Genomic DNA, 21,311 nt, shown 5'->3' with positions numbered 1-21,311 from the left:
TTTTAGAGTTTCCTTGACGTTACTTCATTCGCTATCTCTCCGATAAAGGTTTATTTTATTAATCTGTTCCTAGCATCGCTTTCGGAATCCCTTTTCCTTATTTTTCAATGAACAAAAATAGCGTAATGGAAGCTGCGTCTTTCATTTAATGTTCAGAGACCCGATTTTAAAGTCCCTGTCTTGGTTAGTATTAACGCGAAGTCACCTTCTTCATGATGTCACTAGTCAAACTAGGAACATAAAGTAGTAATCTCCATTTCACATTACATTCGAGGGAGACTTCACAGGACCAAACCCACAGCCTCTTTTCTTTCGGTACTGTGTAGTTCAATGGCAACTGTGGCATAAAGGCGCACTGTCACGGGACGACATGTTTTAATTCAGGTGACTGGTGTCTAGGTCTTCAAATTCTGTACGTGCTTCCTAATAAGCTCTCTGGACTACACATTAGTCCCATCACTATATACCACATGTTTTACCTACCACACACCTTTGTATATGCATTAGCAGTAAAAGTTTCTAACTGCCCATCGGTTTCACTGAAAGAGCGCTTTATAAAATAGGATAGTAGCTTTACAAAATTAATGGTGCAGAGTCGCAGCTTGTTGAACTATACAGGGTGTTCAAAAAAGTGTCGAATACTTTGAGAGGTGGTAGTACTCATCGAAATAAGTCCAATGAAAAGGGCTGGAAATGCACACCTTCTGCGATGAACTTGTGTTTACAGGAGGTGTTCAACGTGGTGTTCATTCATGGCAATTCACTCCTCTGCCCTGCGGCATGAGGAATGACGCACCCTTTGAAGTATAACCTGTTGTTATTGTACCTGCAGGCACGCATTGAAGTCGCGACCCTGTAGTATCCGCACATTGTCGACTGGCGTAGTGTTGACCATTTCCTTCAAGTGTCCCTATAACCAAATGTCTAAGGGCTTGAGGTGTGGGGAACGAGCAGGCTAAGGTGTGGGGTCCCCAGACCAAACCAGCGGTCTAGAAATGTCTGCGTCAGATGTAAGTGTGCTAGTGCACCATCATGCATGAACCACATTTGTATTCATTGATGCTATGGCACAGTCTCTAACAAGTTAGGCAATACATTAATGAGAAAGTCCAGATAATGCACCCCAGTTAACCTTTGTGGTAGCGTGTTAATCGATCACCAAGTTCGCGTCCATACGTCGATTAAGAATCGGTGTTGATAATGCCTTCTTTTCCGAATTTCTTGGGAACATACCTCTGCCCATATATGCTGGTTGTGTAGATTCACACCACGATCTCTTATCAACCCTCCCTCATTGGTAAATAAAATCTTGGATGTGAACAGTGGATCTGAGGCACACTTCAGCAACAGCCAGTGACAGAAACACCGTCTGCCACGACGATCCTGTGGTCTTAGCGCTTCAACGCGCTGTTGATGATTGCAATTGTTCATGATGTACGCTCCCAGATATGAGAATGAGACACGCCTTCTGTTGCTGGTAATCATCGCACACTCGTTCCAGAGTTGTCTTCCACCGAAATTAACACAGCTCCCCCATGTCAAGCGCGCGAACTGTGTGGGGCTTTCACTGTCCGTCTACCAAAGTGCAAGCGTACTTGCACCCTCAGATATTTTAGAAGTGTGCTGAACAGCTTATTAAAGGGCACTCTGCCCTGTGGATATTTTTCAGCGTAGAGTGCATGAGCTCACAGGCTACGTCCATTTGCTAAACCATAGCAGAATATACATCCCCAATTTACTTGTCGGATAGTAGGCTTCCATTACTAACAAGTGGTGGCGGAGAGAAAATGTAAATGTACGAATTAACAGTTCAAAAACAGTAAACATAAGTGAATCCACGTTCGGAAGAAGTTAAAACACCTTGATACTTATCCGAGATTGACAGTGCTGTGAAATAAGGCACACAAACACAAAGAAGCCTAACGTAGCCTACAACACGACTCAAAGCATGCAACTGACTGCAAACCACTTAATGGTAGATAAAGTCAGACATCACAATACCCTGCTGACACGTTTGATGCAGCCCCAGTGTAACAACTATGCCCACAATCAAGCGTCGGTTAGCCCTTCGCATAAACACGTGTTTACCTCGGAAAGTATGCGTTTCCGATCCCATGATGAATTCTACCGTCTCTCGAAGTATTCGGAACTTGTTTTTGAAGGCCAGGTATAATAATAACTACTTACCAAGTACCTTATGTCAATTTTTTTTGAAAATAAATTGGAAATGTTTTTAAAATCTCTACCGCTTACCGCCCACCATGAAAGTTGGAACGCACACTAGTGGCCGGTAGGGACCAAGTTTGATTTCCTCTGCTATAGATGGTGTCCAATCAGACCAATATACACTCCTGGAAATTGAAATAAGAACATCGTGAATTCATTGTCCCAGGAAGGGGACACTTTATTGACATATTCCTGGGGTCAGATACATCACATGATCACACTGACAGAACCACAGGCACATAGACACAGGCAACAGAGCATGCACAATGTCGGCACTAGTACAGTGTATATCCACCTTTCGCAGCAATGCAGGCTGCTATTCTCCCATGGAGACGATCGTAGAGATGCTGGATGTAGTCCTGTGGAACGGCTTGCCATGCCATTTCCACCTGGCGCCTCAGTTGGACCAGCGTTCGTGCTGGACGTGCAGACCGCGTGAGACGACGCTTCATCCAGTCCCAAACATGCTCAATGGGGGACAGATCCGGAGATCTTGCTGGCCAGGGTAGTTGACTTACACCTTCTAGAGCACGTTGGGTGGCACGGGATACATGCGGACGTGCATTGTCCTGTTGGAACAGCAAGTTCCCTTGCCGGTCTAGGAATGGTAGAACGATGGGTTCGATGACGGTTTAGATGTACCGTGCACTATTCAGTGTCCCCTCGACGATCACCAGTGGTGTACGGCCAGTGTAGGAGATCGCTCCCCACACCATGATGCCGGGTGTTGGCCCTGTGTTCCTCGGTCGTATGCAGTCCTGATTGTGGCGCTCACCTGCACGGCGCCAAACACGCATACGACCATCATTGGCACCAAGGCAGAAGCGACTCTCATCGCTGAAGACGACACGCCTCCATTCGTCCCTCCATTCACGCCTGTCGCGACACCACTGGAGGCGGGCTGCACGATGTTGGGGCGTGAGCGGAAGACGGCCTAACGGTGTGCGGGACCGTAGCCCAGCTTCATGGAGACGGTTGCGAATGGTCCTCGCCGATACCCCAGGAGCAACAGTGTCCCTAATTTGCTGGGAAGTGGCGGTGCGGTCCCCTACGGCACTGCGTAGGATCCTACGGTCTTGGCGTGCATCCGTGCGTCGCTGCGGTCCGGTCCCAGGTCGACGGGCACGTGCACCTTCCGCCGACCACTGGCGACAACATCGATGTACTGTGGAGACCTCACGCCCCACGTGTTGAGCAATTCGGCGGTACGTCCACCCGGCCTCCCGCATGCCCACTATACGCCCTCGCTCAAAGTCCGTCAACTGCACATACGGTTCACGTCCACGCTGTCGCGGCATGCTACCAGTGTTAAAGACTGCGATGGAGCTCCGTATGCCACGGCAAACTGGCTGACACTGACGGCGGCGGTGCACAAATGCTGCGCAGCTAGCGCCATTCGACGGCCAACACCGCGGTTCCTGGTGTGTCCGCTGTGCCGTGCGTGTGATCATTGCTTGTACAGCCCTCTCGCAGTGTCCGGAGCAAGTATGGTGGGTCTGACACACCGGTGTCAATGTGTTCTTTTTTCCATTTCCAGGAGTGTAGAATATTTCGTCAAAGACGTCCCACTACGCAAACATGTGTCAGCTGGCTGAAAGAATTGTACACATTGTAACGAGATACCATAATACACCAACTTGTTCGTCGATTTTCAGTAGTATAGCTGCTGCTGCCCATACTTAACTCTAATGTAAGCTGGCAACAGTATAATACCCTGTTTCAGAAAACTTAAGGATGTCATAACATAATTGTTAGCTAACAGGTGGAAATGAATGGACGAGCGAACCCATGTTATCAGAGATTTCCCAGTTGCACACACAAAGCTGAACGTCACATAGCGTCAAATGGGGGAGGCCCGCAACACGAGGCAGTTGAAGGAACGGGAAAAGACAGTGTATGTCAATGAAGGAGCTGTCACGTGTGTTGTGGTAGTGTTCAATACTTCGCACTGAAAACTGGATGTAGTATGACGACCATAGCCCAGTAGGCATCTTTGCCCGAAAAAGAGGAGACGTAACCGACAACGGTCAACTACAGCGGCAGACGACCGCCACACTGTGCAGCTAACGAAAAGCGCACTTCCAACGACGTTTAACAGGATTGCAAGGCATTCTCGCATTGCAATGTGGTACGTGACACTACGCGTTTGGTTTCTTTACCAACCGATCAGTACGTATTTTTCGGCACTGTTTGAGACCCTGCGAAGAACATAGAGTCTCGGATGAAAGTAGATACAATCTGAATAATGAATCTGAGAATATCCACACATGGCGAGAGGTGACAACATGTAATACACCCAGGAACATTGTAGAACATAGTCGGTTTGGTGGTCCAAATGCTATAGTGTGGGGTGGGATAATGTTGCTCGACGTTAGTGGCCACCAAATCATTGAAAAGGAACTCTCACCAGTGAACTTCATTGTGACACCATACACCTTCCCATGTACGCCTTATAAGGAGTGTAAAGTGCATTCGGTCTTGACGTCTTTTCTATGATCGACAGCGCGTGACAGCATCGAACAGCTCTGTTGGAGGAACTCTGAGTACAGTAGGATATTCGGAGAAAGGACTATCCGTTTCCCCGACTCAAACCTCATAGAGCACGTGTGGGATGCATTGGAGAGACGCCGGCCGAAGTGGCCGTGCGGTTAAAGGCGGTGCAGTCTGGAACCGCAAGACCGCTACGGTCGCAGGTTCGAATCCTGCCTCGGGCATGGATGCTTGTGATGTCCTTAGGTTAGTTAGGTTTAACTAGTTCTAAGTTCTAGGGGACTAATGACCCCAGCAGTTGAGTTCCATAGTGCTCAGAGCCATTTGAACCATTTGAACCATTGGAGAGACTTATTGCAGCACGTTCACGTGCAGCAACGACCATCCTGCAGTTGTCAACTGCTCTGGTGGAGAACGTGAACGCCGTACGACAAGAATTCCTTACCAACCTCGGGGCCAGCATAGGAGCACGCTGGCGGGCCTGCATTGCTGTCGCTGGCAATCACCCTACTAAGAAACGTGTCACGCCTTTTGCAACATCGTGGGGACAATCGTAAAATGCGTTGAATTCAGTGTCATTGTAGTTTTCTGAATAAAAATGTCATTTCCGCTCGTCTCCTTGCGTATTTTCTTTCGTCATCTTCTGTACTACACTGTAGCAGTTCTTTCTATGAGTGGTCCCACTTTTTTCAACCTATGTCGCTTGCAATGACACATCATGCGAAAGTTACTTCCGTCCTTAAGTTTTCACACTAATGAGTTTAGTGGCTGACATGTGTTTTTAATATTCGTTGTGAGATGGCTATTAATAACGAGCATAACCGCAGAGAACGTTGGCCTCAAAATTCCGATTCTGCCTTCGGTAAGGTTGCTCTTTTGGACAGATTTTCAAGTCCCACAACCTCACACCGTGTAAAGTGGACAATATCGTTTCCTGTCAGAAATTGTTTTGCACTCCATTCTACAGTCTCCGGAAAATACCGAGTAAATTGGACGGTCACACAGCCGGGGCGCCCGTTGTTGATATAAATTGGACGCCGAAGTGGCCGGGTGTGCCGGCGGCAGAGAATTGCGTCTCTTTCTGGCGCCGCCTCTGTGAAATCGGGGGCCGGAATCGCGGCCAGACGCTCGAATAAAGAGAGCGCGGCCTGTAGCGGCCTTAATTTCTGCTAACAGTGCGCGGCCTGCATTTGCATTGAGGGGGTCGCGGGCGGCCTAATCTCCAGGCGCCGCCTCTGCCGTGTCGCGCTAATCCCGGAGCGGACAAATATACAGGGCAGACTCAGGCTAACAACACACACACCGCCGCTCTCGAGTGTGCCGCCGGCCGGGTCACGCCGGCGGAAGAGCAGGCGTAATTAAGCGACGCTCTGCCGTGCGCCAAAGGCAGCCGCACTTTTGTGCGCACGGGGCTCGCTTTGCTGAGCACCTAAGCGCCGCTCTAATCGCGGATACCAGCCCCTAGGGCCACGTATTTTGGGACCACGTGGCATTTTAGTAGGTCCTCATCAATGGTTACTTCATACACATTCCAAGTAATTAATTTCGATGAGAACCGGTGGATATATTAAACCTACCGACAGCATTCTGTAAGCGCCGTATGCGCTTACACATGAGCCCAGTTAGCGGTTTCCTAACCCTGCTGGTACGACAGTAAACAGTTCCTGGCACGTGAGCTCCAATCCTTATTTATATGTATTATTGAAGTGTATGTATGTTCTACATATCCTCCTAAACCACTGGATCAGTTTCAGCTGAACTTGGTGCACCTGTCACCTAGTGTCTGGAAAGATCCTCTCAATGGTGAGAGAGAGGGTGAAAAAGCATCGAAGGTTTAATTTCATAAGACTGCCGAGATTTACATTCCATGGAGCCATGATTATAGTCCTTATGTTCTGAAGATATATTTGAGACTGAGAGCTCTTAGTGATTTGCGAAAACCTTTAACAAAATTTAAAAACATTTTTAAATTCATTACCGGGTTTTGGGCAATACCCATATAGCCAGCCTCAGACAATAAAAAGCAATAACTATCTGTTACATTAATTTGAACTGAACTTAAGTAAACGATCTAAGTAAATTAACATATTTATTATATTATAATTTCAAAAAACTCTTTTTCCATATTGTTATTTGACGCTCCGTTGTAAAATGATATAGGACCTTACAGATCTTCTGTTGCTATGCGCCGACCGGGGAGGCCGTGCGGTTCTAGGTGCTTCAGTCTGTAGCCGCGCGACCGCTACGGTCGCAGGTTCAAATCCTGCCTCGGGCATGGATGTGTGTGATGTCCTTAGGTTAGTTAGGTTTAAGTAGTTCTAAGTTCTAGGGGACTGATGACCTCAGATGTTAAGTCTCATATTGCTCAAAGCCATCTTGTTGCTAGGCACTGCATTTCCAGAGTTTATCAGGTGTTGTAATAATTTCGTATTCTCTTGAAATCATCTGCGTCAGCCGAAAGAAATGTGAATAAAAATTTCCTCGCTGCCGCATTAACATGAAGAAGATGTGAACATGCTGAGGCGGTATACAGATTTCCGGAATCACCCAAGAACGAAGCGGAGTCATGACATTAGCACTAAAAAGTTTGTGTTGTATCCCCAGTGTTGGTGCCAAGAACGTAAAGGCACCATTGTGGCTTAGTGTCTCCCTTTAATTTCGTAATACTGTCGAGATTTTCATTCCATCGAGCCATGATTATAGTCCTTATGTTCTGAAGAATGTCGTCGGATGGCACTTTATCATATTTAAGTGAAGTACACATAGGCAAGAGTATATACTTTTGCTTTTTCTTTTCTTCTTCTGTGCATTTCCACGCACAACACGATGGTCGTCTTATTTACTCGACAAAGTGCATGTACCACTTCTCTTAACGGTTACGGGACATTCTCTCGCCGACGTCCCACATTATGAATGGAAAAAGTTTATCGCTTACTACATTTTTGCTGTTCTCGCAGTAAAACTGCGTATCGGACAGACGATTTTAATATAATACTACTCTGATACTAGCTCTATTCGCAACACACGTATCCACCTATACCGCTGGGTGTACCTGTAAAATCATATCACTGTACGACACATAAATTGATGAGTCAAAATGTTATGACCACCTAACTGATGGTATGCCTGTCTTTCGAACGAAATACGCCTATGATTTGGCATATGAGAGATTAGACACTTTCTTGGTAGGTTTATGAAGGTAAATGACATTAGATATCTTGGCACAGTTTATGTAATTCGCGTAAATGATGGGCCATTGGATGCTACGGTCCATCATTTATCCTCCTTTATAGAGCAGACGAGCCTCCGAATTCCACGTTCTGCGAAGAGTCGTAGATGAACACCCACTTAGCTCCTAGTGGTAGTTTCACTGTCCTTCTAACTGTTTCTGTAGATACTCACGACAGAATCCCGTGAAAATTCATCCAGCTTCGCTGTGTCGAGATACTCGTTCACAGGCCCTGCGTAATGACGATCTGCACTTTGTCAGAGTCCTTTATCTCAATGGATTTTCCCATTCGTAGCCCATATCTTCGCTAGGTTGATACACCGTCCATGTCTGCTCCGTTTGCATACTTTCGTTACCACGTCAAGTGCCCACAACGCCGAAGGCCGCATCCAACGATCCAGTGGGCACTGATGTTCTGACTCGTCAGTGTAGATCAGGAGATATGATTTAATAAATCACTGAGAAGCGTGAAAAAAAATTGAAGGGCGAAATTCGCTACAAATACAGGTGAAAGTGTTGTGGCGTAACAAGACAGCTACGCCACACTGAAGTAGCCGAAAGGCACGCGTAATTTCACGTTGGCTAAAGAGAGGTCTGAAACAGGATACGTAATGAATGGTAGCAAGATAAGTACGTAGCTGCTTTAATACTTAACTTTTAATCCTTCATGTGAATACAGCATTCCTTGATGATACAAGTGAGACTATATCTTAAAATGGTTAATGGCGCCTTGCTAGGTCGTAGCCATTGACTTAGCTGAAGGCTATTCTAACTGTCTCTCGGCAAATGAGAGAAAGGCTTCGTCAGTGTAGTCGCTAGCAAAGTCGTCGTACAACTGGGGCGAGTGCTAGTCCGTATCTCGAGACCTGCCTTGTGGTGGCGCTCGGTCTGCGATCACACAGTGGCGACACGCGGGTCCGACATGTACTAAATGGACCGCGGCCGATTTAAGCTACCACCTAGCAAGTGTGGTGTCTGGCGGTGACACCACAGAAAGATCTGTACCAGTATGTGAGATACATAATAAATGTATGTGAAATATAAGTGGCTCCTGGATACGTTTGAACCAATTCCTTTTTAGTCGTCTGTCTACTGACTGGTCTGATGGGACACTTCACGAATTCCTTTCCTGTGCCAACCTTTCCATTTCAGAGTACCACTGGTGGCACTTGCAAAGTACGTGCTCTGTTATTTCGTGGATGTATCCAATCTCAGTCTTCCTCTACAGTTTCTTTTACCAACAGATGTCCTGTCATCCTGTAACTTCATCTTGCCAGTGTTCTCCGTATATTCTTTTCCGAATCTGCACAGTGCCTCCTCATTCCTTAACTTATCAGCCCACCTAATTTTCAACATTATTCTGAAGCATCATATCTCAAATGCTTCAGCCCTCTCCTTATTAACGTTCCCCACGGTCCACGTTTCACTAACATAAAATGTTGCGCTCCAAACGTACATTCTCAGAAATCTCTTCCTTATATTAAGGCCTATGTTTGATACTGGTAGACTTCTCTTGGCCAGGAATGCCCTTTTTGCCAGTGCTAGTCTGGTTTTGATGTCCTCCTTGCTCCGTTCGTTATTGCTTATTTGCTGCTCAGGTAGCAGAATTCCTTAACTTTATCTGCTTTCTGACCATCAATCCTGATGTTAACTTTCTCGCTGTTCTCACTTCTGATACTTCTCATTGCTTACAACTTTCTTAGATTTACTCTGAATCGATGTTCTCTACTCTTTATAATGTTCATTCCATCCAGCACCAATTCTTCTTCGCTTTTACTGAGGATGACAATGTCATCAGCGAATCTTCTCATTCAGGACCCTTCACAATGAATTTTAATTTCACTCTTGAACCTTTCTTTTATTCCATTATTCCTACTTTGATGTATAAGTTGAACAGTAGGGCTGAAAGACTACATTCCTGTCATACATCCTTTTTATACCGAGCTCTTCGTTCTTGTCCTTCCATTCTTACTATTCCGTTTTGGCTCGTGTTAACCGTTCTTCCCCTACAACCACATTACAGTCCTACAAGGCTAGTAGATTTTCATGTCTCTTTACGTGCTAAATTACCCTTTCAAAATCCGCATATAATTTCTCTATCTCTTCATCTTCACCTTGAAATGTCGGTATGTCATACCTGTAACTTACCCATGTTTCCCTCAGAATGTCGACTATCCTGCACCGTTTTACATTGTCGAACGCTTTTTCCAGGTCAACAAACCGTACGGAAATGTCTTTTTTTTAGTATTGTTTCCTTTATCAACCGCCAGTCAAAATTGCCTTCTGATACCTATACCTTTCCTATAGCCAAACTGATCGTCATCCGACACATCCTCACTTTTCCTTTCCATTCTTCTGTATAGCAGTCTTGTCAGCAATTTGGATGCATAATCTGTTAAGCTGACTACACTATAATTCTCGCATTTGTCTCTTGTAGTATCAAGAATTGAGTGGGTGACACTTCTCCAAAAGTCAGAAGGTGTATCGCCAGACTCATACGTTCTATACACCAACTTGAATAGTCGTTTTGTTGCCTCTTCCCCCAATTCTGGTTGAATGTTATCTCTCCCTTCTATCTTGTTTGATCTTACGTCTTCCAAAGCACTCTTAAGTTCAGGTTCTAATACTGGATACCCTATCCCTTTTATACCGAGTCCTGTTTCTTCTTACATCACATCAGACATATTTTCCCCGTGATAGAGACTTTCAATCTTCTCTTTCTACTTACCTGCTCTCTTCTCTCCATTAACGGTAGAATTCCCATAGCACTTCTGATGTTACCACCCTTGGTTTTAATTTCACCAGGGGTTGCTTTGACTTTTCTATATGATTTTGTCATTCCTTTTGACAATAATTTCTTTTTGGATTTCTTCATGTGTTTCATGCAACCATTTTGTATTAACTTCCCTGCAATTCCTAATTATTACATTGCTCAGCGACTTGTGTTCCTGTATTCCTGAATTTCTCAGAACAGTTTTGTATTTCCTTCTTTCATCTATCAACTGGTGTAAATCTTCTGTTACCCCTGGTTTCTTCGCAGTTACTTCTTCAAACCTATGCTTTTCTTTCATACTTCTCTGACTGCCCTTTTTACAGATATCTATCCCTTTTCATTTGAACTTCTTACTGAGCTATTCCTTATTGCTGCATCTACAACCGTAGAGAATTTCGAGCGTATCTCTGAGTTCCTTAGTATTTCCGTATCCAACTTTTTTGCGTATTGATTCTTCTTGAATAATCCCTTAAACGTCAGCCTACTCTTCATCACTACTACATTATGATCTGTGCCTATATCTGCTCCTGAGTACGCCTTACAAATCAGTATCTGAGTTATGGTTCTGTGTTTGAACATTATGTAATCTAACTGAAATCTTCCAGTGTTTTCCGGGATTTTCCAAGTACATCTCCTTCTCTTGTGTCTCGTGAACAGAGCATTCGCTATTACTATCTGTAACTTATTCGAAAAGTCGATAAGTCTTTCTCTTCTCTCATTGCTAGTAGGCCTACCAAGCCCATATTCTCCCATATCCCATTCTTCTTCCTACACAACCGCATCAGAGTCCTTCATGGCTATTAGATTTTTCCTGAACTATCAATGTCTGTGTTGGTTTGCTGTCGACTCTCATGAGAACAACCATATCACCGATTGGCTGTTCACAGAAACTGACTGCCTGCCCTGCCTTCCTGTTCATAACGAATCATAATGATGTTGTACCATTCTATGCTGTTGTTGATATTATCCTATAAGCATCTTATCACAAATCCTCGTTTTCATTCAATTTCACTTCACTAACCCCCATTGAATCGAGATTGAGTCTTCCATTCTTCTTTCCAAATTTTCTAGCTTCCCTACCATGTTCAAACCTTTGACATTCCACGCCTCAACTCGCAGAACGTTATCGTTTCTTTGGTTAATTCATCTTTTTCTCGTGGTCACCTCCCACTCAGCTGTCCGCTCTCAGATTTGCGAATGGGAACTATTCCGGAATCTCTTGTCAATGTAGAGATATTCATGACACCGTTTCAATTACAGACTACACGTCTTACATGTACGGAAGGAAATACTGTAGGCATAACAACCAGCAGTCTCCTAATGGGGTTGGGGTGATAATGTGGAGACAGCAGGGGGGTGAGGAGATGGACTGTTTGGGGGAAGGATGTAATGGACACAATTATTTCAACGAGGAGATGGACAAAGTGAAGTGGGATGAGGGATGAATAGAGGGAGAAGGAAATAGGGGGGAGGGGGCAGTGGGATGGACAGAGGGGGAGAGGTGCATACGGACAGAGACGAGAGGAGAAGGTGGAATGAGATAGGGAGAGAAGCAGATGGAATGAAAGAGGGGGGGGGGGGTAGCAGATGGACTGAGAAAGGTGCAGGTGTGGGGTTCGAGGAGGTGGACAGAGAGCGGGGGATTGACAGAAGGAGGAGGAGGAAGAGATGGACAGAAATGGGAATTATTGATATTCAGGTGGTTGGGAATAACTGTGTGGGCCGCTCAGTTTCGAGAGTGTGACAGGTGCGAATCAAAGAGGGGTGCAGGGGTGGGGGGGAAATATCTTGGGGTTCATGAACATCCCACCCAAAATAAGACCCTGGTAGATGCATCTTTATATTTACATACATTAGTTTTCAAATTTCACTGCTACCTTTCAGAGACTAAAGGTGAGGAGAAGTTTCTCGAGAACGGCGAAGATTCCTAGCAATTAGAACTACGTTCAACACAGGATCCTTTTCAGTTGCCAGAGATTGGACCTAATTATACGGATGGAATTTCGCCCACAGCAAGGTACAGACAGACCTTCACAGGCCGTCAACCAATCCGACAAGATTCATGAGTCTACATGTGGAACTACAGGAAGGAATGGATGACAAGGAAAGGCCCTCCTCCAAGAAAATAAGCGAAATGTTGATTTCCCAACTGCAGATTGGTACTACTGAAATAGAAGGCATTTGTCCCATTTGCACACTCGCATAGGAATAGTCTGTAGTACAGTGCCCATAATCGTAGAGCTTACTGAAGTACTAATAATGATGAGTGCAAATATACAAGGGACTTCAAAACCTAGCTTGGAAGTTGCACGTGTTGCCCGACGCTACAAGGAGAGGGCACCCACTCTTCATCGCCGATTTCGTCCATACTTAAGGTGTGTTCATTGTTTGGTAGGAAATGGAAGTGACAGAAGTGGAAGTTCTGGATGGTCAAGCGTTTGAAAAGAATTGCATTTTTGGCTTGGATCGGTCACTGCATGAGCCACTACTACTAGCGTAGCTCCAAGGCAGCACATAGCGTTGCGGAAGAGTGTAGAATGATAATCCGAAAGGTCGTGGGAACGAGACCGTACGCGGAAATTTTCCCTTTTAGTTACAGTTTTTGCGCTACGTATTCCGCAAATAAACGTAAACGGTGCTTAATATAGTATGTTTGATGTGATGTAACCCCATGCAGAACTCTTAGAACGTTATCGTTTCGTTAGTTAGTTCGTCTGCCCTACCTTTCTATTCATAACGAATCATATTCCCGTTACACCATTCTCCACTGCTGTTGATATTATCCTGTAAGCATCTGATCAGAAACCCTTGCCTTCATTCCATTTCGTTTCACTAACCCCCGCTATACATAGACTGAGTCTTTGCGTTCCTCTTTTAAAATTTTCTAGCTTCCCTACCATGTTAAAACTTTTGACATTCCACGTCCCAACTCATAGAACGTTATCGTTGCTTTGGTTATTTCATTTCTTTCTCATGGTCACCTCCCCCTCGACAGTCTGCTCTCAGAGTTGCGAATGTGGAACTTTTCGGAATCTCTTGCCAATCTAGAGATATTGACGACATTGTTTCACTTACATGCCACTTGAGGGAAGAACAAACAAATCTTCAATATACAACGAAATTTTTGAAGAGGAAGAAGGTTTAACATCGTGCTCTCCTCTACTGCAACACTGCCGTGACCAGTTTTGTCGCCAGCTACAGATGTTGATTAAAAAGTATAAAACTGTACTTATCTCTTCGAAAGACAAGAATAAGTTACTTCTTGTGAACACATAATCACAATAAATTCAAATATATATCATCAGTAATCCTCACTACAATTTGGCTAAATGATGAGCTGCTTGTGTTTAGCTGCCAAACTGTGCAGTGAGAAAGAACCTTTCATGAATGTAAACCAAGTTCGTTTTTGTATGGAAACTTTAAGGCAATAAAGAAATTGAAAATGAGGCGTTTAGAACGTGTGCTACATGCCGACAGAATTACTGCTTCCCCGACATTTACGATGAGAATTACCCCAGCATAGGTAAATGCTCAACAATCAAAAAATTAAAACGTCTAACTTTATATAAGAACTTCTCTTTTTATGGTTAAATCCTGGAAGTTTATTTGTCATAGGAAATTTGTTTCACCTTTCCTTTTATGATAACATTAATAAACACAATATACTGTGCATTATTTCGGTTTATTTGCAGTTTAAGAAACATAGAAACTGAAACTAAGAATATTCAGCATAAGGATTCGATCTCACGACCTTCAGATTACCGTTCTGTGTTCTATCCTTTACACCAAATGCTACCTGAAAACGTCCGTAGCATAAGTGATTCATGCGCCGTCCGATTTGCATAAAAAAAGCTATTTTTTCTAAACGCTTGCCCATCTGGATTTGCCAATTTTGTCACTTTCATCGCTATCTAAGCCCTGCATAAACTATAAATATTGACGAGATTGGTGACGACGAATAGGCCCTGTCTCGGTGTAAGAGCGTTGCGCACAAGAATGCCTTATTGTCAGGAGAGAGTACATATTCTGAACTTCCTGCACACACAGCTCTATGACGGTACGGTAAAGTGGGCGAGTGGAGTGATGCTGCTACGGGAAACATACTGTAGATTTGAAATATTTGGGACACTCCGACTTTTGTAGGCAAAAGACTCAGTTTCATACAAATACGTCTTGGTAATCTGGAAATATGTGGACCAAATGCTGTTTCACTTCTAGCAGTAGTGAATTGTTGCCAGCAGTTTTACTAAAGCCGTACGGGCGCGGTTAAAGCTGATCGGGAATGAAGGTCATTGACACCGACCACCGACGATAAAGTGGAACTTGTTCGAGCAATCGTAGATTTTACAACGATGATGACGTCCACACAACGGTTCTCAAATGGCTTCTTGACCAAGGAGCGGATTCCTATCTTCGAGGAATCTAAAAAATGGTACTGAGTACTATGGGACTTAACATCTGTGGTCATCAGTCCCCTAGAACTTAAACCTAACTAACCTAAGGACATCACACACATCCATGCCCGAGGCAGGATTCGAACCTGCGACCGTAGCAGTCGCGCGGTTCCGGACTGCGCGCCTAGATCGAGGAATCTAACAATTGCTACAATTTTCCCACCGTTGTTTGCAGAGACCTGGTGGTCACGTTGAAATGTGGTATTATATATCTGTGGCACTTTGAAACATACTACTTTCAAAAATAAGTTATTCATCCTTACATAATAGTGTATAGCTCATCATTCAGAGGCTCCCTTGTAGTTATCAAATTTTCGGAAGAATAGCTTTCAATCGCCGTTTTTTTTTTTTTTTTTAAATTACAGTTTCATGGGCATTTTGCTAAAGCGATGTACTAACAACTGATGTAAAACAGTTATTACTATTATTAATATTACAACAATAGGCACAACAAATAAACTCGCGTCTAGGACTGTATGAGACATCGGCTCATAATTCGTGGTGATTATAGTAAAGTGGTTTTTTCTAGGTGGCAGATCGATATTCTTCATTGTAAATCACTTTCAAGTGCCGACTAACATCTATTGGCACTGATCCAGTGTGTTGACAACAAATGAGTCCATTTTCACTGATTTACGACATAGCTATTTTGTGCTATTTCCAAATCTTAGTATGTGCCAAGTTTTTCAAATTGTTTCTCGACGACTGTAGTATCACCTGGGATAATAATGTTAAATATACTCACTTTCTTTTCTTCACAAGTAAAATGTCATATGTTCTGTGTTTCACCATTCGATATGACAGAAATCCAACAGAAGTTTCACATTTTCTTATGATTGTTTTTGTTATTACTATCGTTATTACTATTATCATCATTCAATTTCGGATAATGCACGACCATATGAAACACCTGATTCGTGACATGCCATTCTTTTTCCTTTTTTGTTTTATGTTGCTCTTATAATTCTGAAACATTTAATATATGTTATTGTTAATATTATTAAAAAGGTGGACACAAGTGTGTAAGGGCGGTGGGGTCGGGGGGGGGGGGGGGGGGGGTGCGGTGGAGTGGTAGGTTCGAGAGACTGTAACAAATGTTTACTCTTACCCCAGAGAACCGATATTGGGTCTTCTCTATCTCTTCTATCAACCCTATCTGGTACGAATCCCACACCGGTGAACAGTATTCAAACTCATGGCGAAAAAGTGAACTGTAAGCTACTACTTGTGTTTTCGGACTGAATCTCTTTAGGATTCTTTCAGTGAATCTCAGTCTGGCATCTGCTTTACTGACGATTAATTTTATATTGTCATTCCCTTTTAAATCACTCCTAATGTCTACTCCCAGATAATTTATGGAATTAACTGCTTCCAATTGTAGACCTGCTATATTGTAGCTAAATGATAAAGGATCTTCCTTTCTATGTATCCATAGCACATTACACTTGTGTACATTGAGATTCAATTGCCATTCCCTGCACCATGCGTCAATTCGTTGCAGATCCTCCTGCATTTCAGTACAATTTTCCATTTTTACAACCTCTCGATATACTGCAGCATAATCCGCAAAAAGCCTCAGTGAACTTGCGATGTTATCCACAAGGCCATTTTTTATATATTGTGAACAGCAACGGTCCTACGACACTCCCCTGCGGTTCACCTGAAATCACTGTTACTTCGGAAGACTTCTCTCCATCGAGAGTGACATGCTGCGTTCTGTGATCTAGGAACTCTTCAATCAAATCACACAATCCGTCTGATAGACGATACGCTCTTACTTCGTTCATTAAACGACTGCAGGGAACTCTATCAAATGCCTTGTGGAAGTCGAGAAACATGCCATCTACCTGGGAACCCGTGTCTATGGCCCTCTGAGTCTCGTGGACGAATGGTGCGAGCTGGGTTTCACACGATCGTCTTTTTCGAAACACATGCTGATTCCCACGGAGTAGATTTCTAGTCTCCAGAAAAGTCATTATACTCGAACATAATACGTGTTCCAAAATTCTACAACTGATCGACGTTACAGATATAGGTCTGTATCTCCACATCTGTTCGACGTCCCCTCTTGAAAACGGGAATGACCTGTGCAATTTTCCATCTTTTGGAACGGTACGCTCTTCTAGAGATCTACGGTACACCGCTGCAAGAAGGGGGGCAAGTTCCTTCGCGTACTCTGTGTAAAGTAGAACTGATATCCCATCATATCCAGCGGCCTTTCCTCTTTTGAACGATTTTAATTGTTTTTCTATCCCTCTGTCATCTATTTCAATATCTACCATTTTGTCATCTGTGCGACCATCTAGAGAAGGAAACAGCTTTGGAAAAAAGCATTTAGTATTTCGGTCTTTAGTCTGTCATCCTCTGTTTCAGTACCATTTTGGTCACAGATTGTCTGGACATTTTGTTTTGATCTACCTACCGCTTTGACATAAGACCAAAATTTCTTAGAATTTTCCTGCCAAGTCAGTGTATAGAACTTCACTTTCGAATTCTCTGAACGCCTCTCGCAAAGCCCTCCCCACACTACATTTCGTTTCGTGTAATTTTTGTTTGTCTGCAAGGCTTTGGCTATGTTTATGTTTGCTGTGAATTTCCCTTTGCTTCCGTAGCAGTTTTCTAACTCGGTTATTGTACCAAGGTAGCTCTTTTCCATCTCTAACAATCTTGCTTGGCACATACTCATATAATGCATACTGTACGATGGTTTTGATCTTTGTCCACTGATCCTCAACACTATCTGTTCTTGAGATAAAACTTTTGTGTTGAGCCGTCAAGTACTCTGAATCTGTCTTTTGTCACTTTTGCAAAACAGGAAAATCTTCCACCGATGCTATAACCGCTTTATGGTCGCTGGTTCCCCGTTATGCGTTAACTGTTTCAAACAGTTCGGGTCTGTTTGTCACCAGAATGTCTAATATGTTATCGCCAATAGTCGGTTCTATGTTTAACTGCTCAAGGTAGTCTTCAGATGATGCACTTAAAAAAATTTCACTGGATTCTTTGTCCCCGCCACCCGTTATAAACCTTTGAGTCTCCCATTCTATATCTGGTAAATTAAAATCTCCACACAAAACTATAACACCGTCGGGAAATCTACTCGAAACATTTTCCAAATTTTTCTTCAGGTGTTCTGCCACAACAGCTGCTGAGCCAGGGGGCCTATAGAGACATCCAATTCCCATGTTTCAGTCTGTTTTAACCGTGACCTTCACCCAAATAATTTCACATTTCGGATCTCCGTCGGTTGTTAGCTCAAAGAGTAGCAGGACATCCTAAACGTAAAGTGTATTGCATATAAATGGGTGAGAGTAGCCACTACTGTTCAATTGCACTCCTGTCGTCATGCACGGAAGAGCCAAAGAAACTGGCACCTGCCTCATACGATGTCAGGGCTCCCGCGAGCACGCAGAAGTGCCGCAACACGACGTGAATCCTGCAGGGCAGTCCATAAATCCGTAAGTGTACGACGGGGTGGAGATCTCTTCTGAACAGCATGTTGCAAGGTATCCCTGATATGCTCAACAATGTTGACTTCTGGGGAGTTTGGTGTCCAGCGGAAGTGTTTAAACTCAGAAGAAAGTTTCTGGAGCCACTCTGTAGCAATTATGGACGTTTGTGGTATGGAATTATCGCGCTAGAATTGCCCTCGTCCGTCAGAATGCACAATGGATACGAACGGATGAAGGTAATCAGATAGGATGCTTACACACGTGTCACCTGACAGAGTCGCATCTAGAAATCTGGGGTCCCATATCACTCCAACTGCACACGCCCCAAACCATTACAGAGCATCCACCAGATTGAACAGTCCCCTGCTGACATGCAGGGTCTATGGATTCATGAGGTTGTCTCCATACCCGTACACGTCCATTCGATCAATACGATTTGAAAGGAGACTCGTCCGACCACTCAACATGTTGCCAGTCATCAAAAATCCAATGTCGGTGTAGTTTTACCGAGTTTCTCATATTCACAGTACACTCGTGAAATTGTCGTATGGTAAAATCCCCACTTCATCGTCACCTTGGAGATGCTGTTTCCCATAGCTCGTGCGCCGACTAAACACCACGTTCAAACTCACTTAAATCTTGATAACCTGCCATTGTAGCAGCAGTAACCCCGTCTAACAACTGTGACAGGCACCTGTCGTCTTATATAGGCGTTGCCAACCGCAGCGCCGTATTCTGCCTGTTTACATATCTTTGTATTTGAATACGCATGTCTGTACCAGTTTCTTTGGCGCATCAGTGTATCACTGGAATCATTAATAAATGAGGGAACTGTCCGGACCGTTCAAAAATTAAATGAGCCCATAAAACTAGTTACAGGGAATACAGATACTAGACTGACTGTCTTTTGGAATTTGAGAGTAGTTTAATTCACCAACAGAAGAGGTGACTTACCAATAAAAGCTTGTTTTACTATTGTCCGTCTGATTAAGAGCTTTACCTCAGCGATAAATACAGGATGCTTTAAAGAATTCACATATCACTGCAGGTGGTAGTACTGGTTCAAACTAGAAATACCGAAAGTTTTATGTTCGGAAGGCAATATGTATATATGTGCGGGCCATTTTACGAGTGACCAGTGTTCTGTGCTATTCTGTGATGTAGACTGTGTTAATGTTCCACTTTACAGTGCATGCCTGAATACTTGAGAACTGCAGGACACTGATGAAGGTGCGGCGTTTATATTCCTTCAGTATCAGTGTATAACATGTAAGGTTATACGCTTTACTAAACAGCTTAAAAAAATTCTATGTAGCACTGATTTCTCCGAGATGAATTACCTGCTCTAATGGGAAACGTTAGAATTGTTGAAAGCCTACCGTTTTCTAAGCATCGCGCGACAGTACCTGATAGCAACGTTTAATGGACGGTGGATTGGTCGTATAGGGCCGATAGCCTGCCCTCACCTTTCACCGGACGTGAATCCGTTAGGTACTAGGTACATCTGGGTATGGGGCCATTTAAAGGGAGACCATCGACACCGTTGCAGCAGCGTATGTCCAATGCATGTATTGCTATCCGCGTGGGGCATGATGTCTTTGAAAGGGTGGGTGATTCACTGTGAAGAATGACTCCAGGATGTATCAGGATGAGTGGTAACGAATGCCTGTAGCATCTACTTTCTACATAAGAGACAGGTGACAAGAAGAGGCTAGATTGACACTTGCCTCAACAGGTATTGGAGTCCGAGTATACTTTTCTTTTCCTACAGGAATGTGTGAGACCTTTTTTAAACTCTTTAGAGAGTCGACTCAGTTCAGAAGAATGTGTTACGTAGATATTGGACGAACTACAGTGTCAGAGTCTGCGAGAGAGGCGCTGTGAAACGCGGACAGTCTTACGCTTAAAAATCCGAGAGCGAACTTTCCGAGAAGAGTCGGGAAAGATTTTACTTCTTCTCACAATGATGTAAGGCCGAGGTCTAATCATATGCACTTTATTACATTGCATTCGACTGTTCAACATACGTATAATTTTATTTCATCTGCTTACTTTATACTCAGAAAACTTTTTTGTTGAAGGTACCTGGATTTAGACTCTGTTTCTGATTGTGGAACTGGTTTCTTCTCTGAGAGGTAATGGCGTTATAGATTTTGACGTTATCACGGCCATGGGGCACTTCTCTCTTCTCTTCGTATGTTAAATAATACATGTTAATAATTTCATTTTATTTTCCACGTTCATAAACTGGTCTTACCAAAGTGCAGCGAACAACGTTCTTCGTTATTGCGCAGGTATGTAATATCTTTGCCCGCATCTCGTGGTCGTGCGGTAGCGTTCTCGCTTCCCACGCCCGGGTTCCAGGGTTCGATTCCCGGCGGGGTCAGGAATTTTCTCTGCCTCGTGATGGCTGGGTGTTGTGCGCTGTCCTTAGGTTAGTTAGGTTTAAGTAGTTCTAAGTTCTAAGGGACTTATGACCACAGCAGTTGAGTCCCATAGTGCTCAGAGCCATTTGAACCATTTTTTTTGTAATATCTTTCTGTGAAATGTCTCCTCCTGCGCTGTTTACGAAGCATTCCTTTCTCATAAAAATTACTCTTCACTAAATGCCTGTCAGTTACAAGAGAATCGTAACGAGACAGTCCTGTTACGTAATGTTTCTTAATTTAGGACTCCGAAGGAATGAC

This window comes from Schistocerca americana, chromosome 5 (genome assembly GCF_021461395.2).
Source record: "Schistocerca americana isolate TAMUIC-IGC-003095 chromosome 5, iqSchAmer2.1, whole genome shotgun sequence".
NCBI classification, from domain to species: domain Eukaryota; kingdom Metazoa; phylum Arthropoda; class Insecta; order Orthoptera; family Acrididae; genus Schistocerca; species Schistocerca americana.
This window is presented reverse-complemented; position numbering follows the sequence as displayed.